Source organism: Hemiscyllium ocellatum, chromosome 19 (assembly GCF_020745735.1).
Source record: "Hemiscyllium ocellatum isolate sHemOce1 chromosome 19, sHemOce1.pat.X.cur, whole genome shotgun sequence".
Classification (NCBI taxonomy): domain Eukaryota; kingdom Metazoa; phylum Chordata; class Chondrichthyes; order Orectolobiformes; family Hemiscylliidae; genus Hemiscyllium; species Hemiscyllium ocellatum.
In genome coordinates, this window is record NC_083419.1 from 37336118 (window position 1) to 37362102 (window position 25985).

Below are 25985 nucleotides of genomic sequence, written 5' to 3' on the forward strand. Positions count from 1 at the left end.
TTTTGGCCAGATGTACTGTGACACAGAGATTGCCAATGGCATGTTATTTAAGGATCATTTACATTTATTTGTACTTCAGGCCCATTAGCAAAGTAAATGGCTCCACCGAAATAAGTCAGGGAAAGTCATCACTGGCTGAAATAAATATTAGGAAAGATGGATGGAACACTACTTTGTGTTGTGTTTTAGGCAGAACACTGTCATCAAGAAACTCTGGATCATAACACCATAAGAAGCAGGAGCAAAAGTAGACCCGGCAGCCCATTGAGTCAGCTCCACCAATGAGATTAAGGTTGATTTGATAATCTTCAAATCCATTTTCCTGCCTTTTCTCTATAACTTTTGATTCCCTTACTGAATGAAAAAATGTCTACCTCTGGGTCATTAAGTATTGAATATACTTAGTGACTCAGTCTTGACAGCTATCTGTAACAAAGAATTCCACTGATTCAATACCCTCTGTCAGAAAAGAAAATCCTTCGCACCTTTGTCTTAAACATTTGACCCTTATTCTGGTTCTCACATAGGGGGAAGCAACCTCTCAGCATCTACCCTGCCAAGTCCCCTAAGAATCCTTTTTGTAGTTACCATAGAAAATCTGCCTGTTATCACACAACTGGATAACAGACCCACAGAATAGAAGATTAACAAAGCTTTTGACTTGCTTATCATGGACAAAGTTCCAGATGTTAATGCTATAATTCATCAAATAGGGAAAGCAGGCACTCGTTCTGTATCTGCTGGAATGAATTGGATGTGCCCAAGGATATACATTATGCAAAGATTGGCATGTTCTAAAAGAAAAGGTAAGAAACGTACTTGCCCAGGTTGCCCTTATTAGGCTGTTAAACCTACTGAATGTATCTGCTACCGTTGTGGTTTCATAGCTAGAAATTGTACAAATGGCATGATCTTCTCAACCCAGAAGCTACAACAGAAATGCTGTGAACAAAGGAGACTGCTATACATTATCAATCTCATGAAGACATTTGACCATCTGGTCTACTTAAGCTTCGAAAGAAAACTGGCTGTACACCAGTGTTGCTCAATGTGATCCCTTTTTTCTGTTTCAACATGATGAGTAAGATCAGCTAGGATTGGCCACATCAGAACATTTGAGATCAGCAATGGAGTCAGAGTTATGTTCTGGCACCAACACTCTTTGGCATTTTTGTTTACTTACATTCTAAAACTGATGGAAAGCTGATCAGGCTTGCTCACCTGAGACTCGCAAGAAAGGTGCGCCAAGTGCTCATCAGAGTTTTGCTCTCTACTGATGACATTTCACTAACATTTTCTTCCTTTTACTTGCCTGGAGAGTAGCAGCTGAAGGAGAATGCTTCCAGCAGCAACAGCTCCACCACAGCCTGAGCAAAGAGCAGGTCTTGGGCTGACTCCCTCAGCCCAGACTCGCAGGCTGGGCAGAGGCTCCAGGTCCACAGCTAGGCCTGGCTGCCTGAAGGAGCAGAAGCAAATGAAAAAGGGACGGACAGCAGATCAGTGGCAGCTTCTGGAGGAGCATCAGATGGGGAACAGATGGCTTCTCCCAACCAGCAACATGGTAGCTTCCAGCAGCCTGGTAGGGTGGTCTCACCCTAGCAGCATCTCCAGGGTATTCCACTGTTCCTTAATTGGCTTTCCCCAAGCCCAGGAGCTGTTAACTGAACTGTGATTAACTTTGTCTAATCACATTTACATTACCAATTATATTTTTTATTGTTATTATATATCACTAATATAGGTGTCACAGTGTGGCAACTTATAAAACTTTTCACTACATTTTTCACTTAAAAGTACATGTAACAATGAATAGCCATAATATTCGACACTAGAGAATACCTTCAATCAGACTCTCTCTTGCCTGCGAAGAGTTTTTTTCACCATCAGCATCAAGACGACAAATGTCCAGGATATTACTACATCACCATCTACCAATATGGAAAATGTTGTTGATAACTTCACATATCTAGGCTTTACAATCACCAGCAGTGGGTCACTTAATGCTGAAATCAATGCACATACTGCAAAAGCAGCAGCTTTTATGTACAAACTGACTAACAGACTTTGGAACAACAGCAACCCATCTGAGAACATAAAACTGTACCACACATCCATCTTCAGTGCAGTCCTTTACAGTGCAGTCATTTACAATGTATACTTGGCAGAAGAAAATGCTGAACAGTTTCTATCGTCACTGTCTCAGACATATTCTTGGTATTGCTTCACAAGATAAGGTTACCAACACAGAAGTCCTGGAGTGTGCTAATTCCATCAACATACACTCATTGGTAAACTAACAAACCATGTTCATTAGACAGATGATGGCTATATACTGAAAGGTCTTCAGTACACTCACCAACCTAGGATAACATCTCAGAAATCCATAATTCTGCTATACACACATTTGCAATGAGAAATGAAGTTGACAGGTATTGACACTGTGAACTAAGAGACAGTCACTGTGACCTCTGGAGGCTGACAGTTTGGAAGGACATTGGAAGAGAACATTAGCTGAAATTAGAAGTTCAGCTGGAAGAAAAAGAGTGCAGAGAAAATAGAAGCCAACAAATTGTAGACTTTCTCAGCCTACTGCCTTCCTCAGCAGCAAAGGTGGCAAAGATGTCATGTCAGAAATGGCTTCCTGAGTCACACCAGAGTTGAACACCACAGCAGAAGCCATCATCTTATGAGATGGAAAGTTGCTATTTAGCTGTTTATGGCACTTTGCTTTAAACAATTTAGATGCCATGTTTCCTGCAATACAATAGTGACTATGCTTCAAAAGCACCAAATTGTTTGAAAAACCCTGTGGAACATAGTGATGAAAGGTGGCGCCTTATAAATGGAAGTCTTTCCTTTTTATATGGGTTACATCACTTGGATTAGTTTAGAGTAAACCTGGAGAAACAAGGTTAAAATTTCAAGTCAATAACGCTTCATCAGTTACAATAGGTAACTGGCCCAAAATATTCATTCTCTTCCTCTTTCCACAAATGCCGCCAAAGTTGTTGACTGTTTCCAACCTTTAGTCCCAGATGACCAGCAACTCCAGAATTTTGATTTTGAACTTTGGACGATGTGTTGGCTGCAGTGAACTCTAGCAATTCAGGTGTTCAATGAGATAGTACAAATCTTTATACAAAACCTCCTTTACTGAACAGCCCACACATTATTTTCAAATTCCCAAAAGGCATCTTGTTAGTTGAAACATTAAGGCAGGACTTCATTTATCTTTGATGCCCAGGTGAATATCAAAACTCCAATGTATATCTAATTCTTCTAACATCCTGTTCTATATCCATGTATTAAGTAACATCTCCAAACAAAATCAGTCAAACATTTAATTTCAGTTTATTAGACCTTGCTTTTTCTGTTAGATCATGCTCTATTAGATCTTGCAATTGAACAAATTCAATGTCACATTTGCTAGTATACATTTCAAAGAGTATCTTTGTCCTGTGATGTTTCTCAGATAAATAATTAAGATTTTATATAAGATATTTACATGTGTTGGTCCCTTGTTCTCTCTTGCAGGTGGTAAGGAGGAACTGAAGTAGTGCTTTGTGTTACAGATTTTGCAAGGCACAGATGCCAGCTAACCATCAGGGTCATGTAAAACATAGCACTTGAAATTCATGTAGGCATAAAGATGCAGGACTAATTTAAAGGTCATTGGTCCCTTTGGTCCATTGCAATGTGGAAGGAAGTTTTATTTTTAGTCGTACTTCAGCGCACTATTGTAATCTGAAACATTTCAGTGGGGCGCTGCTTACAAATAGATGCTAATCTACTGCTTATGAAGTGGAAACAACAGAAATATCCAATAGATGACACCATTCTGTTGGCCTCATTTAAGATGCCAGGCTTCCAAAAACAAACAGAAATTCTACCCATTTCAATAACCACACAGAATTCCAGATGTTGCCTGCCCACATGTCAATCCTCTAGTCATCGATAGCTAGACTCCTGGTGACTCCAAGTAAATTGTTTTTGTGTGCAATTTGGTCATTCTAACTGCAAAAGGGGATCACTCGAAATAGATGTTAGGACTCCAGTAAAATGTCAAAATTAAAATGGGACATGACTGAGGTGCTCATATGATGGCTCATTAGGACAGCAATTTAGAGCTGAAGACTGGAACATAAATTCAGAAAGTCACAGAGCAAGATCAAATTCCCTTCCCAGCAGAATATAAACAGTGTTAACCCTGACAAAACAAGAGCAGGATGAAGATATTTGAGTTTTGATTGAAAGACATGAGGTTAAGCATAAATGTTGAATATCTAAAAAACATGATTGTTTTATAGCTATTTACATCATATCGAATGCAACTGTTCAGAGCCAGAGGTGTGGATCATATCGGGTTAATATACTTGACTTTCTTCATATATTACATGTTTCAAAAGATTTTATCTTCTTGGAAGTTAGCTGTTGCTTGTCAACTCCCTCAGGATAGTACAGAATGTGCATGACCTGTGGAAATATCAGATTTGATCGAACAAAAACTTTCTCTCATTGAATATTTTATGTGGTGCAGATGCAGTTCCATGCGGGAAAAATGTATTTGTAATAAACATCATTCACGTTACAAAATTCTTCCTCTTACTATCCAAAAAAAGCAGAAGCAATAACTGCATGTTATATAAAACCCATCTTAGGTTTTTATCCTCTAAACCACTTTCATTTAGTCAGTGCAAAACTTTGGCCAATACTGAAAACTTCCAAAATATTCCAGCTGACTGAAGTCTCCACATGGTGCAGTGGGGAGGGGGGGAGAGTTGCACTTGTAAAACTGCCAGTCATCTTAGAAAACTAAGTTAAAAATGTATTGCCTTGTCAACAGATAAAAGCCCAGGAGTCAGCCTAAATTTGAATAACCAGGGGGAAAAAAAGAATAATTATAAGTGAATGAGGAAGATGAAAAAACAGAGCCTTTCAAATAAGTGTTGAAAGTTGATCTTAACATAAAACTTTCTCTTGTAACCAGGAGTAGGTCATGCCTACTAAAAGTAGGAATTATTCTTAATCAGAAATTTAGTTTTCTATTTACAATGACATTCATTTATTTTCATTCATAGAACTGCATTGCTCTCTTGCTGAGGGATTTTAAGGAAGTGATAAAAGAAAAGCTTTTAGAGAAATAATGTTGAAAAGTGGTAAACAAAACTACTGGATGAAGCAATTAAACATTGGATAACCAGGTAGAAACAAGAGATATATGTAAACACCATAACAATTCAAATCAGGAGTGTCTTCTGCAACTAGAGACAACCAAACTTCTTTTGTAAAGACAACAGCTGCTTCTTCAGAATATTTCTTTTGCCACTGAAATGAATGGAGGAAATTCATGTTGCACTCTTCCTGATAAGTGGAATTTTTTCTTTCATAAACATTCTTAAGGAAAGAGTATTTCCATCTATTATCCCAGCACATGAAAGTGGTAAAGAGATTTTTGGATAGACATTAATATAACTACAGTAACCAATTTAAAACAAATATTCTTAGTTAGATATTTCAAAAAAGACAAGAAAATTAGGGGCAGTGGCATGAGTCGTACATATCTTTGTAATGTTTACAAAGATGCGTTCTTCCTTTTAGTAGAGTTAACTTACCAGCACTTGTTCTGTGACTTCTACTACATCAGAACATTGAGAACTAGCAGTTGGCAAGTAGTTCCACAGCACCATGGAAACCACAACAACACTCAACATGATCACATTCAGAAGCAAAAAGGGACAGAGTGCATGGTTGGGTAATTGGTCAGAGCTGCTCCCATTCCACTGGCACAACTTTGCTGCAAATGAACATTTTGTCGCAGTTTTGGAGAAGTACAGCTGAAGGAGCTCCAAAAAAATGTCTGCTTAACTGCTAAATTCATTTGAATTTAAATTAGCATTTTTGTCTATACAAATCATATCAACTGAAATAAGTATTACAAACAAAATGTAAAGAAGAATAAACATTCAGATCTGAACTTTCCCATAAATCTTCTTTGTCATATGGCCCTAGTTATTTTTTATTCTCCTGAGATCTCATTATAAAGGCATAACCTTTGCTTACTGGCCAGGATAGGAAAATGCACTTTAATCTTACTTCCCTGGATCAAAATTCTCAACTTTGATGCACCATCCTTCCCAAACACTTCACATTTAGGTTTGGGATAAAACCACGAAACTCCTGCAAGTTGTTCTGCCACTATACATACAAAAGATTTGCAAAAGATTCTTCACTATATACCTTCTTTATGTCCATACAATGCTGCTAACCTGTAAATAATTTGGTAAATATTTTGCTTTTCATTTTCACAGAAAATCACAGTGAAGCAATATCAACTTTTTTTTGGTTAAAGATTTTACATTTTAATAAATACAAACACCTAGGTAATATCAACACTTCACCCAAATAGATAAGTAAGGAGAAATTGACTAAAACAACAGGATAATAGCTATCACTTATTCTGGCATCGGACAACTTGTTAGCATCTCCCACAGTATTGCAGGAATTTCAGTCATATTATAAAGAGAATCAATTCACTCAGATGCTGAAAGGCTAGTTTGAGTGCGATACCAAGAGGAGAGTTCAATTCTTGCATCAGATGAGGTTACGATGCCTTCTCAACCTTTTTGCTTCTAAATGTGATCATGTTGAGCATTGTTGTGGTTTCCGTGGTGTGTGGTGACCCTCAGGTCAACTCACTACTAGTCGTCCCTCTCTGAGACAGCAGCCCTATGGGATAACAGTGGCTCTCTGGAATATCATGTCAAATTACATGATCATAATGATGCATGACTGCTAGTGTTTTTGTCATTAGTTCAAGTGGATTGCAAATTCCTGGAGTCCTCACATGAGCAGAATAAGGTAAAGATTTAAAATTGCTGTCAGCAATTCAACATTCCTTTCGAGTTGAGATCCAACAGACTGCAATTCCCACACCATTAGTGAACAAACAAAACTTCCACTTATGTGCAATTAGTCCCACTAAGTAATCTTGAACAAGTTAAACTCTGTTAAAGAAAGTGTCTATTTCACTGCACTAGACTTACAATTTATAATAAATTAGTCCTAGTAAGCTATATTTATAATTGTGAAATGTAAAGTGAAGTGCACGAGATTGGGGGAACAGATCAGAAACTGAAGTGGTTGAGACAACTGAAACAGTGTAGAGCACAGATTGTTGGAAACTAGGGGAATGGGAGGGAGATGATGGAAATTGTCACAAACTGGGAATGGGCAGAAACTGTCACAAACTGGTGGAAGACAAATAATAGCAGGAACCAAAGGAGAGAGAATATCAGGGACTGCAATATGTTTGATTGGGAATGTGAAGAACTTGAAGGAACAGGGTAGGGAACGTCACAGATGGGAGTGGTCAGGGAATTTCAGGACCTGGAGGAGGGCAGAAAGTATCAGAAACTGGTGGGAGTGCTAGACAAAGTCAGGAATTAGTGAGAGAGAAATCAGAAATTCATGGAGAGGGAAGGTCAGGAACTGGTGTAGAGGTTGGGGAAGGGAGTGTGAAGTAGGTGGGGAATTGCAGCAGAATATAAAAACAACAGTGGTGAGGAAGAATATAATCCAAGTTGAAAGTTGTGGAGGGGTGGGACACAGCATCATGCGTGAGGGATTGTCATCCAGAACTAACATGCTCTGTTAGATCTGTGTCTCATTCTTTCATTCCTACCACTTGTGCACCTGCAGCACATTCTCACTTTCACCTCCCACCAATCCTGATGTCATACACTTGACTATGAACAACAGAGAATTGATTTCTTGAAAAGCTCAGTACACGGGTGTTTCTGGAAATCTGCTATCTAATACTAGAAATGCTCATCAAGTCAGGCAGCTTTTATGGAAAGATAAACAAAGTTAACATTTCAAATTCTGATGAGAAGCTATTGACCCAAAGCATTAACTCGGCTTTTCTTCATAGATGGATGCTGCCTGACTCCTTGAGCATTTCCAGCATTTTATGTTTTCTCAATCAACTGATGACTGGGAGGGTAAGACAGGGCGGGCTATGCAGGTCCATTTTAGAGTTTTCTTCTTTAATAGTCGCCTGTCCACATGAACAAGTAGATGTCATTGCTTTGGGAGTACTGGAGTAGGTTGGCTTGGGCCACAGGAAGCTCTCTAATTCATTGTTTTGCTACCTTTTAGCTGGAATATTTGCTATGCCCAGTGTGAGTGTGCTGACACAAAGACGGACAACATTAACCACACTGAGCAAATATTTATGGAACTTAGTTAAGTAATTTGATTTACAGCATTTTAATTTCAATGTTCTCAAAGGCTGTGAGGCATTCAAAATTAAGACTGGAAAAACACTTCGGCCTCAATGTGAAAATATCACCCAAACTCTTGGTCTTCCTCTCCAATAAATGCATTGTATAATAAATAACACTAAATTGGACTTTTATTTGATTTACATCTTATCTCTTGAGATTTCCAAAAATGCTTATGGTATAAAATAGAAATTAAGTTTGAAAATAAGAAATCAAGAATAGGATTCATGTGAACATAGTGTTTTTGAATCCAGTTTACCAACTCAATTTCAGAAGTAGAGAATCATTTCCTTGCATTTTGACCAACTGATCAGAGCCAAGAGATAACAATTTGGAATTATATATCGGTTGGAATCTTCCCAGGTCCTGAACTATGTGGGCCACAGCAAGTCACACGTTGGAAATCACTTGAGAAGTCCAATAGGGACCTATCAATGTTCCATTTTCCAAACATGTTTTGAATGGCAAGATGAGATTCTTATCTCTTAAATAGGGAGATTTCCATTCTCCCACCTGCTCAACAGAAACTAGATGCCAATAAATTCAAAAACTGGAATCTTGTGATTCCAGCTCTCCACTTGTTCCTCTAGGTTTCCATCTTGGGACATTTGGCATCACTGTTCATGGGCAGTGACTACATTCACCCACTATATCCACAGATCTTGGCATCCAACCCTACCATCCCTGATCCATGTACATACAATTACATACCAGCACTTCTCATTGTAATGTTGCTACAAGAACAGTTATGTGCTTGGCCAGCCACTCATCTCAGGAATGAGCCATGGTACATCTCAATGATCCTCACTCACTTTCAGCCTACCTGAATGCTCACAGCATCTCTGCCTTGCTCTGCCATTTTGCACAGTCTTCTTTCCTAAAGCTAATAGGTTCACAGTACATATGTCTTGCCTTGCCTTTTAGTGCAGACTCAAAGCGAAGCAGCTTGTTATGGTTGTCAGCAGTCACTAGTCAAGGGGTTGGGCATACAGCTGTAAGGACATGCCATATCAATGTCACGTTTGGACTCTATGCCAAATGTGTTCCAGTCAAATGGTTGTGGCTCAGACTCTCAGAGGCAGAGTCCTCAATCAAGTCAGGGTGACACCCTGCAGACAGAAGGCCAGCATAGCAAGTCAAGGACAGGTCAGATAGCAGTCCATGGTCTGTGACTCTGTCAATCAGTCAGTCATTTGGGTGGTCATGATCAGAAGACTCTCCTTGTAGGAGCTAAGGAGTTACCTGTTAAGCACCCCCCTCCCATCTTGGCTTTTCCTTGTAGGCCATTTTTTTCTTGGAATGAGACAAAGTGAATGGTTGAGTGAGTTGTTGGTATTGGTGCAGGTAAAGAAAAGTTGGTGAAGTATTCCCTGTGAGTGACCTAAGAGGTACAGAGGTCATACAGTGTAAGTGTGTGTAATGGGATTAGATGGATGTCAGCAAATGAGAGAAGTTAAAAATTGGAGGTGTAGTGGAGAGTGAAGAAGGTTACCTCAGATTACAATGAGATCTTGATCAGATGGGCCAGTGGGCTGAGAAGTGGCAGATGGAGTTTAATTTAGATAAATGTGAGGTGCTGCATTTTGGGAAAGCAAATCTTAGCAGGACTTAAACACTTAATGGTAAGGTCCGAGGAAGTGTTGCTGAACAAAGAGACTTCGGAGTGCAGGTTCATAGCTCCTTGAAAGTGGAGTTGCAGGTAGATAGGATAGTGAAGAAGGTGTTTGGTATGCTTTCCTTTATTGGTCAGGGTATTCAGTATAGGAGTTGGGAGGTCATGTTGCTGCTGTACAGGACGTTGGTTAGGCCACTGTTGGAATGTTGCATGCAATTCTGTTCTCCTGTCGGAAAGATGTTATGAAACTTGAAAGGGTTCAGAAAAGATTTACAAGGATGTTGCCAAGGTTGGTGGGTTTGAGCTATAGGGAGAGACTGAACAGGCTGGGGCTGTTTTCCCTGGAGCGTCGGAGGCTGAGGGGTGACCTTATAGAAGTTTATAAAATCATGAGGGGCATGGATAGGATAAATAAACAAAGTCTTTTCCCTGGGGTGGGGGAGTCCAGGATTACAGAGCATAGGTTTAGGGTGAGAGGGGAAAGATATAAAAGGGAGCCAAGGGGCAACTTTTTCATGCAGAGGGTGGTTCATGTATGAAATGAGCTGCCAGGGGAAGTAGTGAGAATATCATGCTGGTATTATAGGGTCAGGGTATATGGTTAATGAAGTGAGCTGGGACAATAGCATGCGAAAACTTGACAGACTTCATGGAGAGAAATTCTCTATGGAACTCAACAATGGATTCTCCATCCACAGACAAATTAAAAGTTGGAACTAATTCTCCAAGTATCTCTCTTAATAATCTGACCTAAATAATCTGACCTGCCCTTCAAAATATTACCAAGAAAAGACCAGATAGATAAACTATTTCCACTGGTTAGGGATGATCGAACTCGGGCCCGTAGTCTAAAAATTGGGGCCAGACTATTTGGAAAAAACGTCATGAAGAACTTTACACATAAAGAGTGATAGATGTTTGGAAAGACATTTGGTGGATGTTCACAAATGACACTGGATGCTGGATCAGTTGAACATTTTACATCAGAGATAAATAATTTTTTGTTAAGGAATGGTATTAAGAGATATAGGCCAAAGACAGGTGTGTGGACTTAAGCCACAGATCAACCATGATCTGAGTGAATGATGGAACAAGTTCAAGGGGCTGAATGGCCTACTCCTGTTCCTATGTTCCTATATACTGTTTATCATTTATCATAACAACACAAGAACTGGTTAGAAATGAAAGACATTTCTACATAAGAGGAATGGAAATTGCTTAAATCAATGGACCTTGTGAAGACTGTATATTTTACTAACAAGGACTGCTGAAGGGATTGCTGCACATTTCAAAAGGAAGTTCCTGATTCTCATTACAAGTGGTATTTACATAGCACTGTTCAAGGAAGTTTAGTTGCAGATAGGCTGGCACGAAGGGGTGTATACGAATTGAGAATCAGCCACCGACAAGTAACTGTTTGATACCTGGCCACCACTTTGCAGACCAATGACAAATGTTTCCTGCTTGCCAAAAATTGTGACAGGCTCCTCGGGCAGCTGAGTGGTTTGTGGGTGTGAAAAATATTATAGAGGTATTTGGACCTCTAGAAAAGGAGTGGTCTCTCTCTCTCTCTCAGGAGCAGGAGACTTGATGTTTCGAGCATAAGGTCTTCATCAGGAATGAGGGGGACTCTCCTGCTCCTCTGATGCTGCCTGACCAGCTGTGCTTTTCCAACACCACACTTTTTGACTCTGATCTCCAGCATCTGCGGTCCTCACTTTCCCCAAAGTGTGACAACCCACATACTCCTCCCTTCTGTAAAGAGCCCTGTAGCCAAATTGGTAGTGCATCTGGTATCAAATACAAGTATTGAAAAATAGAACAAACTGAAATAACCTGCCTCTAAAACTCCTCCTTGTATTGTGCATCTTATACATTAAAATTCAACATTCTCATTTTACAGGATATCATTCAGAGTCATAGAATCATAGAGATGTACAGCACGGAAGCAGACCCTTTGGTCCAACTCGTCCATGTTGACGAGATATCCCACCCCAATCTAGTCCCACTTGCCAATACCCGGCCCATATCCCTCCAAACCCTTCCTATTCATATACCCATCCAGATGCCTTTTAAGTGTTGTGATTGTACTAGCCTCCACCACTTCCTCTGGCAGCTCATTTCACACACGTACCACCCACTGCATGAAAAAAGTTGTCCCTTAGGTCTCTTTGATATGTTTCCCCTCTTACCCTAAACCTATTGCTCACATCTTATTTGAATGATAAAATGTGGACATTTTGTTCGTAAAAATGGTAACATATTCAACAAGATAATTTTCAAGTTAATTCTACCATTTACCAACAACCAAGAACAATCAAGGTGATGGTGTAATTTCAATTCAGTTGATATACTGTTTTTAAAAAGAGGAACTGTGTACATTTAAATTGCCACATTGTTGCAGTTACTTCCTTTTATGTGCTAACAAATTAAAGCCTAAATTAGTCCTAAAAAGCCTAAAATATGGGCGGCACGGTGGCACAGTGGTTAGCACTGCTGCCTCACAGCGCCTGAAAACCGGGTTCAATTCCTGACTCAGGCGACTGACTGTGTGGAGTTTGCACGTTCTCCCCGTGCCTGCGTGGGTTTCCTCCGGGTGCTCCGATTTCCTCCCACAGTCCAAAGATGTGCGGGTCAGGTGAATTGGCCACGCTAAATTGCCCGTAGTGTTAGGTAAGGGGTAAATGTAGGGGTATGGGTGGGTAGCGCTTCGGCGGGTCGGTGTGGACTTGTTGGGCCGAAGGGCCTGTTTCCACACTGTAAGTAATCTAATCTAGTCAACCAGACTCACCCATGTCAGCCAATACAGTCAGAGCTTTATGTGAGAACAAAGTTTTGGGAAGGAAGAATACTTGGGATCGTGCTTATTTCCTGAGTCATTTTGAGCTAATAATCGTAAAAGGTTGTGACATCTGCCTTAGCAAACTCTTGCCCAGTGTGTTCTGTCTCTTTAGATGGATTGGGAAATTCATGGTGGGCCATTGCCAAGCAGGTGATCTAAGAAAAAAGTAGCTCATTGGCAATGGAACTGAAAGATCCTTATGTGTAAATGAACGATGCAATGAAGGATCACATTGAAGTCACAAGGGTGATTATAGGATTAACAGTTGACCTTTACAGCATCTGTACTTTCTTGTTGGGGGTCCCACTACATCTATACATATGTATCTATTAGACTAGTGAGTGTGTATGTCACTATGTATGACAACTTTTTACTTTACTAGTTCATAGGATATGGCCAGGCATTTATTTCCTTCATCGTCTCAACTGCCCGTGAGACGATGGTGGTGATCCTCCTTGTTGATCTGCTGCAGTCCATGTTGTATAAGTCCACTCTATGGAATATCTTACAGCATTACCCATAACATAATAGGTGGTATTTATAATGATAGAATTGTGATATCTAGTGCACAATGTTGTTGCGATCAAGACGTGTGCTAATATTTTGAACACAATTTGCCGCTCAGTGTAGATAATTTAATCAATCTGTTCCACTGCATTCTGATTTAGGGGACACAATGGTTAGCACTACTGCCTCACAGCGCCAGTGACCCAGGTTCAATTCCGGCCTCGGCTGACTGTCTTTGTGGAGTTTGTACATTCTCTTCGCGTCTATAAGGGTTTCCTCCGGGCGCTCCGGTTTCCTCCCACAGTCCAAAGATGTCCAAAGAGGAGGATCAAAGGTTAGGTGGATTTGCCAAGGGAAATGCAGGGTTACAGGAATGCAGTGGGTCTGGGTGGGATACTCATCGGAGGGGTGGTATAGACTTGATGGACTGAATGACCTGCTTCCACGCTGTAGGGATTTGTGACACATCTCTGAAGTAAGTGGGACTTGAAGCCAGGCCTTCTGGCTCAGAGGCAGAGACAAAAGCACTGTTGTGGTTCTGCTCGCCGAGCTGGAAGTTTTTGCTGCAAACGTTTCGTTCCCTGGCTAGGGAACATCATCAGTGCTGTTGGAGCCTCGTGTGAAGCGCTGCAAATCTTCAATCAGATTTTAAACAAAAGCACTGCTCTGCAAGAGCCCAACAAAATGTTGTTGCTTGGTTTTGACTGAGGGTCTGTACACTTGTAACCACAACATTACAGAAACAGAACACCTACTCAACGTAAAGACCCTGACTTGCAAATAGTGATGTGCTAAAAAGGCATACATAAGATGCATGATACCCAACTAACAAATAACACCTTCTTAAAGAGAATGAACTAAGCCATTACTATTTGCTTCAGGAACATAAATGAAAATAAGTAATGTATAAACAAGTTTATTTAATCTGTTGCAATACATACTGCTGATCAAAGATAATCTCATGACCATTATGGACAGTAATCTTAGAATGCCATTGAACAAAGCAAATGTTGTTCCTCTGAGGCTTTCACATTCAGAATGATCACACAATTGGCATTTTCAATTACTTCTAACTGAACAGCAGCGAGTATTTATCATATGCATGTTTTATTTTTAATTTTATATATACAGACTAGAGCTTCACACACAAAGTTATGCCTACATACTCCTGCAATTCTGGCAGGAAATGGGACAGAATGCACTTGAAACAAACTTTAAAGCGCATGTTTGCTGCACTTCCTGTATTGTGCATGCTTTCAGAACACTTTTATATATGTATATATATATATTTATTCAAACAAGAGGCAGTGGACTGATAGTTATAGATAAAACTGCTACCCACCAGCAAGAGAACACTGGATGGCAAGGTTACATCAGTCTCCATGATTGTTGACTGCTGTCACATTCATAACCATAGTAGGAAAGTTAATAATTTGAAGTTGCATCCTTTAATAAAAGTTTATTTAAACATCAATTTATAACAATTAAACAAGCATACAGGAGCAGAAACACACTTTAAGTCAGCACATCTCTGTTCTTGTGCATTGTGTAAAAGCAATCACAGATGCAATTTAACTACTTAATTAATCTAAAGATGACAGCTCCAATGTTCACTGTACTATAATGTGCTCTTAATATTATTTTTCTTAGAAGTAAATAGATTAGAAGGACTTTACTGCTGTTATGTATGAAAGGTTAAGATAATAAATTTCTTGGTTGTCATGCGCACGATAATTACAGAATCTTTTCTTACCTTTGCTGCTCTTTTGAGTAAGATATATCTCTAATAATAAGTGAATCAATAAATCTTACCAGAATAAAGAATTTTTTTTAAAAATTAACATCTTCCACTGCTTGTTTTTCCGAATTGTTGTGTATTTTTGATCAGCAAAAAGCTTTTTCATTTATTTACAAGATTCGGCATTACTTATATGATACCTCTTACTGCCAATCCCTAATTGTGCTTGAGTAGAAGCGGTTGGTGATGCTCCTTTTAAATAAAAATGAGAGGCTTGCTAGGCCATTTCGGAGGACTGTTCACCATATTGCTGGAGTCACATATGGGCAAAATCAGGTAAGGACAGCAGATCTGCCTCCCTAAAGGAATTGAGGTTTTATGAAAATTTGGTATCCATTCATGGTCACCATTAATGTTACTAGACTTATTTCAGATTTTAATTAACTAACTGACTGAATTCAAACTCCCCAGATGCCCCAGTGGGATTTAAGCTCATGTTTCCAGATCGTTAATACAGGCCACTAGATAATACTAAAACTACTCCAAACAGCAAGCTGTTGCTTCGAATATTATTGTGCAGCAGAGTCAGCAATTCCCTGGATACAATGAGATAGCTATACTGATATCCAAAGGTAAATAGAGATTGATCCATGGATATGTCACAAACATATCATTTCCTCTTTGTTTCCAACTTCTCACAATTAATAATTCCTCCAAAATAGTTTCCTTGACAATACCACAACAATCACTGTAAAAAACATTGACAGCATTCATTTAATGCAATATGATCGGTGCAATTAACCAAAACAAATTAATCCTAACAGTGTGAAAAACATATAAACACCAGAACTGGGCGCATAGACCATACAGCCAGTTGAATCAATATGATTTAATATGATAATGGTTGATCTTTGCCCTCTAATCCAAATCCCTATTTACTCCCTATACGCCTCAATGCTTTGAGTGGAAATCTGTTTCAGGAATCACAATTTATCAAACCAGAATATTATCATCATTCATTTTATCAGGCTCCTAACTATGCTCAAAAATAATCCATTACCATCTACTATTTAAGATAAGAATCATTCAGTTATACAGTAGTGCAGTATTACCACAAACATAATATGTAGTGAACTGTTCAGGTAATTATTACCATGGTCACTTGCACATTAAGTGATTCTCTGTGGAGGTACCAAGTAGAGGCTAGACTGAACCAGAAGAAGTGACATCTGGGCCACTTTCATATACCCCTAGCAACTAGATTCAGATTGATAATAGCAAGACATGGGAATTAGTCATATATTCCCCGGCATAACATATTGTACTGGCAGTACCAAATGAAATAGAAAGGTATCACATCAGTTTGATAAGAAAGCAAATAAACCTCATATTGTCTTAGTAATCATAGTCAAAGTCAGATTTGTGTTAATGTGATTCCTGTACATGCATATGTTGACCAATAGCTGGTCAAGGTTCTGAATATGGCCTTACTGCTCCTCTAATGCTGCCTGAACTGCTGTGCTTTTCCAGCACCACTAATCCAGAATCTGGTTTCCAGCATCTGCAGTCATTCTTTTTACCCACCTGTAATTTTGGTCAGCGTAATTCATGAAGGGGGAATTAAATTTTCTGTAGGGTATAGCCAGGTCCTGACAGGCAAGTGTCTACTATTTCCACTCCAGCTGAGAAATACAAGTGCTACTTTTTGTATTTTATTCCACAACTCTACCAGCAAGCCAAATGGCATCGCTGCTGAGCATCTCCTGAGAAGTAATTTTCATATTCTTTAACTTCACCTCAATTATGGTTAGCTCTAACAGAGTTTGAGGGAACATTAACATTAATGCTTGACCAGCAGACCTCAAATTGACTTGTTGATCCAAAGCAGCCCTCAAAAACAAACATGAAGCATGGTTGAGTTTGAAGATTCCAGAATTCCACCACAGTTTATGGGAGGGCAAACAGGAAACTTTCCCACACAACACATCCACCAGCCCAGCTTCCTGTCAAACCCTGTGACAGGCACATTACAATGGGATTGAACCCATTAACCAAGTTCTCATCTGTTGAAGATAGACAGAAACAGGGAGTGAAGAAAAGAGAAAAACAGTAAAATTATTTTTAAAATAGAGTGAATGGAAGTAAAGTAGCATAAAAATACAGAAATCAATCAATAGAGTGATTGCAAGAGAAAGAGAAAGGGCCATGCATAATTGGAGACAGATCAATTAGTGAGATAGATGAAAGAAATACACAAAGAGGTGAAATAGGCAGACATAAGTGAAATGTACAAAAATAGAATAAAAGAGGAAACCCATATCCCATTTAATTTAATCACCTACAGCTTAGAATAGGTAAGAATCCAAAGTCTCACTTTAACACACGCTGCAAAATCTATGCATTTTTACAAATTTCCTGTTGAATAGGGGAAGTCAAGATGTAATGCACAATTTTACTAATGCTTGCACCAATGTTAAAATGGAATACTGTATATTCTATCCCATATTATAAATTATCTCAATAATATGTCTCCAGGGAAACAAAATGAAGTATTTAGCAAAATAAATGTTGCTGATACATCAGCCTTTTCTAATGCTATTGTTTTTTATTCACACAAGTTTGAGCCCTGGTATTCTTCACATAGTTATAAAATTAGTTGTTTCTAAAGTTGTTCAATGTTCCCTGCTCCCTCTAACATAATGACTGCAGTATGAGCTATTGGTTGGGATTCTGTCCTCAGCAGTAAGGAATGGCATCCACCATGCATATGCATGGACTTCTCAGTGCAGAGTTTGACTAACTACTGTCTGTTTCAATGTGATTCTGTAGATAATCTGTGACATTGCAATAGGACAAGTAACAGTGAGGGTCTGTAGTATTTTCACTGCAGTATGCAGACTCTAAGTCAGTAAGTAAAAAACAAGGAATAAATTATATTTGAAACATTCACAGAGATCAAAGTAAAGATTGAGAAATGTAGATCGAATTCAGGAAAATTGATAAAAGACAGAAATAAAGAAGTCATTTTGAAATATGTTGGTTTTCAATAATCTCCATAATTAATTCCCATGTATGAGAATGAAACTCCATTTGGCAAACTTACATTTTTAGAATCAGAGAGGTTGTTCAGCAATAATTATCACCGTTAAAAACTCACTTACACCCGCACACATTAGCCTTAACTTTTTCAGGTCTTTAATTAGTCCAGGACTACTACTTAAATACTTAGTTCAAGCTATTACACTGATTTCAGTGTTATGCTTATCAGTGATAACTATAATACTACACCATCTAGAGGAGCAGCCTAACTTTAACAATTTTGGATTTCCATTTTTAACTATGGAAAAGAAAATACTTCATTATTAAAACTTGTTGAAGATTAATTTTGGAGAATTGTGAATAGTGGTTTATTTGAAAAGACTGCAGAGATGCCAGAACTGTATTTTTTCAAAAATGGTCACTAAAAGGATATGGGGACTTTTTTTTAAAAAATGACTTGGAAGTCACATGGCTTCACCTAATTGCTAATTAACTTAACTCACATGCGTGGTCTCTGCCTTAGTTTGGTTATTGTTTGGAGTTTGGTTGGGGTATAGCCTGCTGAGAGGAAGTAGCTACCCAGCTCATCCTCTGCCTTATTGAGATTACTCCTTAATGATACCTGTCTACATTTGCCAGCACACTAACAGAAAGTCATCTTGAACATTTCATATCATGCCCTTTTTTCCTTCAAGAACAATTATATGTTCAACCAATGTTTTCACATCAATCTCTGCAAAGACAACCTTTTCTCTCTAACTTCTAAATGCTATGTATGTAAATTGCATTGTTTAAAAAGGTAAATATTTATTCTTTCCTATTTCAAACTGTGTGTTAATCAGCTTTACATCTTTGTTGAATAAATTTTTTTTATAATAAATCAATAATTTGCTGTTTATTAAAGAAATCCGGCTGATGGACATTTTTTTGTTCTATACACATTTAAATTTATGCTGTGATTGTGCAGCAGGACGACTAGAAAGAGAGACAGTGCACTACTCCAAATCTTGGACATAACACAACATTGGGAACTTATCCAGGATAACCCAAATCCAGAAACATATTATTGGAAATGGGATAATACCAACTGACAATAAAAGAGGAAAGGCAAGGTTTCTTATGAATTAGAGTGAAGCTTAGCATTTAAAAATGACAACTGTCAAGATTAGATTAGATTATTTACAGTGTGGAAACAGGCCCTTCGGCCCAACAAGTCCACACCGACCCGCTGAAGCGCAACCTATCAGACCCATTCCCCTACATTTACCCCTTCACCTAATACTACGGGCAATTTAGCATGGCCAATTCACCTAACCCGCACATTTGTTTTGGACTGTGGGAGGAAGCCGGAGCACCTGGAGGAAACCCATGCAGACATGGGGAGAACGTGCAAACTCCACACAGTCAGTCAGTCGCCTGAGGCGGGAATTGAACCCAGGTCTCTGGCGTTGTGAGGCAGCAGTGCTAACCACTAATTTTGTTAAGTTTGTGCAGCAATCTGGGATAGATTATAATTCTTTGAAGAAAGAGTCCACTGGACCACTGCTGAATATATTGGAACAGGCAGTTAGATAAATGTCAAACACTAAGAAACCTTAAAAATCAGAAATTAGTGTACGTGAAGCTGAAGACTGAATGAGACAGTCAGAAGGAAAGGCAGAAATGGAAGGAGAGAAAGTCACATTTGGCATAGATTCAGTTGGAAAGGAAGACCGGATATCTAGAGATTCAAAGACAGGAAAAGAAAAGGGAATTTCATTTAGAAGAAATAGAAAACAGCATTCAAGATACTGGAACTAGAATTGCAAAGGAAAAGAGAAAAAGAAGAAAGAGAGGAAAAGGAAAAAGCTAGAATTTAAAAAAAAAACTCCAAGTGGAGTTCTAATGAGGAAAGATCTGACTCAAGCCCAAAGGCCAATGGGAAGCCGTTTAAAGTTGTACAGGCCCGCCCAAAGTTTGGTGAAAATGACAAAGGCATTTGTATTTATTTTGAAAATGTAGCTAGACAGGGAGATGGCCATAAAAAAACTAGTAACTGCACATACAAAGTAGGCTAACTGGCAGTGGTAATGAGGTTTATGCCATCTTTCCAAGCAGACTGCTACAGACTTGAAATGGGAAAAAGGCTATTTTTGGTGCATGCGAGTTGGTCCCTAGAGCTGACACGCAGAAATTTCAGAACTTTCGAAAACAGCCTGAGCAGAATTAGAATTTGAGAGCACAAAGCAAATTAACTTTGAATGTTCGATGGGAGCATTAAAGATACAGGTTTACATAAGACCCTTTGCGAAATAAATCACCTGGAATTGAAAACTTCACTTGCACCATTCATAAGAACCCACACAGAGGATCAAAAGGGTACAACAGTCAGACAGGCAGATGAGATAGAGTCACAGAGATGTACAGCATGGAAACAGACCCTTTGATCCGTGCCGACCAGATATCCCAACCCAATCTAGTCCCACCTGCCAGCACCCGGCCCATATCCCTCCAAACCCTTCCTATTCATATACCCATCCAGATGCCTTTTAAATGTTGCAATTTTACCAGGCTCCACCACTTCCTCTGGCAGCTCATTCCATATACATACCACCCTCTGCATGAAAAAGTTGCCGCTTAGGTCCCTTTTACATCTTTCGCCTCTCACCCTAAATCTATGCCCTCTAGTTCTAGAGTCGCCAACCCTTTGTCTATTTACCCTATCCATGCCCCTCATGATTTTATAAGCCTCTATAAGATCACCCCTCAGCCTCCAATGCTCCAGGGAAAACAGCCCCAGCCTGTTCAGCCTCTCCCTTTTGCTCAAATCCTCCAACCCTGGCAACATCCTTGTAAATCTTTTCTGAACTCTTTCAAGTTTCACAACATCTTTCCAATAGGAAGAAGAACATAATTGCATGCAACATTCCAACAGTGGCCTAACCAACGTCCTGTACAGCCGCAACGTGACCTCCCAACTCCTGTACTCAATACCCTGACCAATAAAGGAAAGCATACCAAACACCTTCTTCACTATCCTATCTATCTGTGACTCCACTTTCAAGGGTATATGAACCTGCACTCCGAAGTCTCTTTGTTCAGCAACACTCCCTAGGACCTTACCATTAAGTGTATAAGTCCTGATAATGATTGATAATTATGAGCTGTCCACAAATCCAGACCCATTCTCTATTAAATCTGAGAAGGATGAACAGGGTTCAAATCCCACCTGCTTCAGAGTTGTGCAATAACATCTCTGAATGGGCTGATTTGGAAATTATCCAGAATACAAGGACAAACCTCCCATGTTAGATTAAGTATCCTACGTTCAGGGAACAAGCAGCTCACAAAATCCTACAGTGGCTCAGAAATGCCTTAGGGCTTTACAAGCAAACTCAAAGAAATGGGCCAACAAGCAGGCCAAGGCTTGCAGATTTCAACAAGCAGATGAAGTGTTAATATTGCTGTCCTAATAGAGCAAAACACTGAGAACACAGGCAGTCAAAAGAATTGGGAAAGCAAATTATTTGATTGACATCCTGGATCAACAAATGACTGTGTGATATCAGTAAGTTGAAGCAATCCCACTAGGAAGCGGATAGGTAAGAATAAGGATGGTAGGTGATAAGAACAGAAGATGAAAGGAATTGCAATGTGAAACAACTAGTTGGGGATGAAGAGCTTGTCAAAACTGAGAATTTCAACAAGAGACCTCATTAACCAAACTTCCCCTGAATAAGACAAATACTGACCAGCAACAGAGCCTGCTTTTGTTTCACTTTCTTTCTGCATTGAATTGTGATGGTACAGTGACTCCAACTTCTATCAGACTATACTCCTTCTGTATGCGCAACTCCTCCCCCAGTCAGGCTCCCTGTCACTATCTGACTAAACTCCTTGTGTACACGCAACTCCTCCCCCAGTCAGGCTCCCTGTCACTAGTCATGCCTTGAGATTGGTTCATTAAAATATTAATAACCTATACTTCCAAATAATGAGGCATGGCATTAAGGAAAAGGAATTAAATTATGTTTTAAAAACAGACTCCTCATGTTCAGTGGATTTTGTCGATATTTCTGACACCCCAATCCAAAAAAACGTGTTCTTCTCCATGATGTGGGTGCTTCTAAAAGGTGGTTTAGAAACCATAACCATTGTATTTTGCAGAAAATAACTTTAACTTACGTAGGACTTTTCATAAGCCAAAGAAATATTTTACAGTTCAGTCACTACTAAATGTAGAAAAATAAATCAACAATAAATGTGCATTAAGCAAGATCCTACAAATGGTAATGAGATAACTAACCTTCTAATGTTGGGATGAGAAATAGATATTTACCAGGATACTAAGGAAAACTCTTCTGCTCTTCTTCAGAAAGTACCTTGAGATATTTTACAACCATCTGTAACAGCAGACAGGACTTCAGTACAATAGTGCGTTTGAAAACAGCATCACCAATAGTGCAGCAAGTATTCACTCCTATTGAGTGCCAGTTTGCATTAAGTGCTCAAGTCTATAGAATGAGGCTCAAGTCTTAATGCGTTTTGTTTTTTCCAACCACACTATTTGAATGCTGTATTGGCTGAATACTGGTTGCAATGTTCCATAAAGATGAGTTCATCCAAAACTCTGCTTTATTCTGCATTGCATGAAATGTCTTTCACCCATCAGCTTGTGTACTGCTGAACTGTCTTGATTCCTGGTCTTAAAACTCTCATTTTTAAAATTTATGTTTTTGTATTAAATTCCCTCCATGGCCTGAACCCGCCTTGTTTCTGAAACTTCCTTCAGAGTAAGAACCCTCTGAGAACTCAGCATTCATCTAATCCTGTCTGTTTGTACATCCTCTACTTCCTTTACCCCACCAATATGTCCTTCTAGCCTGCTCAGCCATTCAAAAGAAATATGACTAATCAGATTGTGGTCGCATCTCTCCATTCCTGCTCACTTCCAATAACCTTTGACTTGCTTATTAGTCAAAAATCTATCTACTTCTGTCTTAAAAATATTAATTGACCCTGCCTCCACCGTTCTCTAGGAACGTGACTACAAAGATTCATAATCCTCTGAGGCCCCTCTTCACCTCAAGATGTACGTTAAAATCACCACTTTGATTTAATCTTTTTTCATACCAAAACGTATGTTCCAAACTATGATTATTTAATATAACTGCCCATTTCTGTTATAATATGTTGAAGTCACATATGGCAGCCGGCTATGAAAATGACTCAATCTGATTCATTAATCTAGTGTTGATGAAGTCTTGCACAGAGATGCCAAACTTTGTACGAAATGTCAAACCAAGGTGCCATTTGCCTTCTCTGGTATTATGTAAACAATTCCATGGTCAAAGAACAGCAGAGATGTTATCCCAGTATCCTAGCCAACAATTACCATACAAGCAACATGAAGGAATGAAATATATTTGTTAAAAGTAATATTTCCAGAAAAGGATAAGTGGCTGCAATATACCACTAAAGAAGTTATTAGATCAGATTGCGTAAGCCCCAACTAACTTACTAGTACATGATCTTCACCCTAATTGGTATTTGTTAACAACACAGAATGCAAGTTTCTTTTGCAGCGATGGGGCACATCTCGGAGAGAAACTTCCAGATCTTCTGGAATTCACTGTATGTGTCCTAAGTTGCAACTTGATTTGTATGTGAACAATAATGCGGGCTGCTTGCCTCGCCGCTATTTGTACAGTAAACGCCAAATTATAAATCCGCCTCAGCGGACCAAATACAGACTAAAGTGTCATGGAGTTGCATCGAGCTGGTAGGGACGGGCCATTGCAATAAATTTTTTAAATGCAATACATTTATCTTATTTAAACACTGCTTCCTAGCCGAATGCGTCAGTATTATGTCATCCACGGGAAGAAACTGTCAAACAATTGGATACACAGCAACTAAAATTACAGTACCCAAAATTGAAAGGGGTGGTGCTCCTTTGTAAAAGGAGTATTTCCTTCGGCCAGTTCCTGAAACGACAGTTAAAAAAATTGTGTCGACAAGGCGGCAAAATGACATCCAAGCAGATAGATAATCAGTGCCGAGGAATGTCTTTCAATGCTGTTCCCCCACGCTCAAAATGAATTCTCGAGTTTAAAGAGAAAATGAAACAGAACCGAATGTTACATCTGCGATACCAGGAGGAATCTATCGCGCCTTCCTCTCTCTGTCAGACAACATTTGCAGCTCATTACAAGACCCTGAAGTCTGGAGGCACCGCCCCATTACAGAGACGCAGCCCAACTCAATGCGAACATGCTGTGAAAAACTCAAAGCTCCATTTGTTTACAATGACACTTTTTTAAAATCGCAATTATTGCTTCGTAGAGCGATGCTTCTTTAACATATACTCGATGACTCTGAAGCAATTGAAAGGAACGTGAGAGCACGTTTCTGTGTAACCACAAGGTTATGTTAAAGTACTGAGACGTGTGCCAACAACCCAATGAACATTAAAACAGCGGATCGGCTCCTACCCGCCCGCGGGTAGGATGTGTCAGCACTGCATCCGACCTGCTGTAGAAGTATACGCTCCCTCTTCCGTCTTAGTTCGAATACTGGGCAACCTTTCCGCTAACGCTTGTTTTATTAGATTTCAAACAACTTCTCAAAGCAAAAGGGCGCCTGATACACTTTGTGCCAAAATTAACATAACTTCACTTCGATTTATTTTTTAAAAACCCAGCCTTTCTGGCTGCCAGGGTGGGGTGGGAGCAGCCTTTACAGTGTGTGAAGGCGGTCAGGGGCACATGGGCCGAAACCTCCCCTGCGGCCACTTGCAATTTGTGCAAATTGTCATCTTGTAATTTAACATCATTTACTTTCCATACAAGAGGGACGGCAAGGTGGCTCAGCATCAGGGACCCGAGTTCGATTCCAGCCTCGGGTGACTGTCTGTGTGGAGTTTGCACATTCTCCCCGTGTCTGCGTGTGTTTCCTCCGGGTGTTCCAGTTTCCTCCCACAGTCCAAAGATGTTAGGGTGGATTGACCAGACTAAATTGCCCACAGTAACCAGGGATGTGCAGGCGGTGTGGATTAGCCATGGAAAATGCAGGGTGACAGGGATAGGGTGGGATGCTGTTCGGAGGGTGGATGGGTTGAATGACCTGTTTCCACAATGTAGGATGGCATATCATCACTGAAGTGGTGGTGGGGAGGGGGAATGATAGTCAAAATGATTAGTGTGGATGGGACACAAAGATCAAATATACACATCTGCAACACTGATTTTCAAATATAATGTGGTCCTGTATGTCAAAAGAAATGGCAGAGCTATCCGACAGCACATGATGTCCAGCCATCTGCAGAGGCTCCCCACCCGGTCTCCCAGACTTACTAAAGCAATTCCCCTGACACATCATCGCGGAGGTTTTTATGGTGTTTATTTTTTCTCGTGTCTCTGGTCCTTATGGTGTAACGGGCATTTCCTTATTTTTAAAGGGATGATGAATACATTAACTGAAGGCTGGGCAGCCTTTACTTATCCTAAGGCACCGTAACTGCATCCAATCACAGTATTGCTGGCTTGCAGGAGGAGAAGAAAAATAACAAATGACAGCTTGGAATGAACAGGTGAGTTTCACACGAGGAAAGGAAATAAAGGCGGTGATGGCGCTTACCGTGTGCATGGGTCGCTGTGTGCGGAGCTGCTGTGACCTAATGTTGCTTTAACATAAGCCAGCGGCTGTGAGAAGCTTCGAGCGCCCGCCGGTGCCTAGGCTGCTGCTGTTTCCAACGCCCCGACTCCTCCTCCCGCAGCGCAGGCGCCTCTTTCTCGGTCTCTTATTCATACCAACCAGGATCCATCAAGCAGTATTCAAATAACTCTCTCTCTTACAGGAGACAAGCACGCCCGCATTCGTTTGTTCTGGGATTTGTAGTTCTTTTTTTGCAAATCAAATCGTGCACTATTCTCCATACCGTTATGTGTGTGGAGGTAGAGTCTGATTTGAAGAATTTCACTG

The 25985-nt window shown here is 39.7% G+C and overlaps 1 protein-coding gene across 1 annotated transcript in view; it reads right to left on the minus strand.

Moving 5' to 3' along the window:
• The window catches only part of si:dkey-97m3.1 (fatty acyl-CoA reductase 1), a 198510-nt gene extending 172747 nt beyond the window's left edge, over positions 1 to 25763 (minus strand). Inside the window, exon 1 of the mRNA XM_060839365.1 lies at positions 25641 to 25763. The gene's annotated coding sequence lies outside the window, so the exon portion shown is untranslated. The remainder of the gene's footprint in view (positions 1 to 25640) is intronic.
• Between the last annotated feature and the right edge of the window lie 222 nt (positions 25764 to 25985).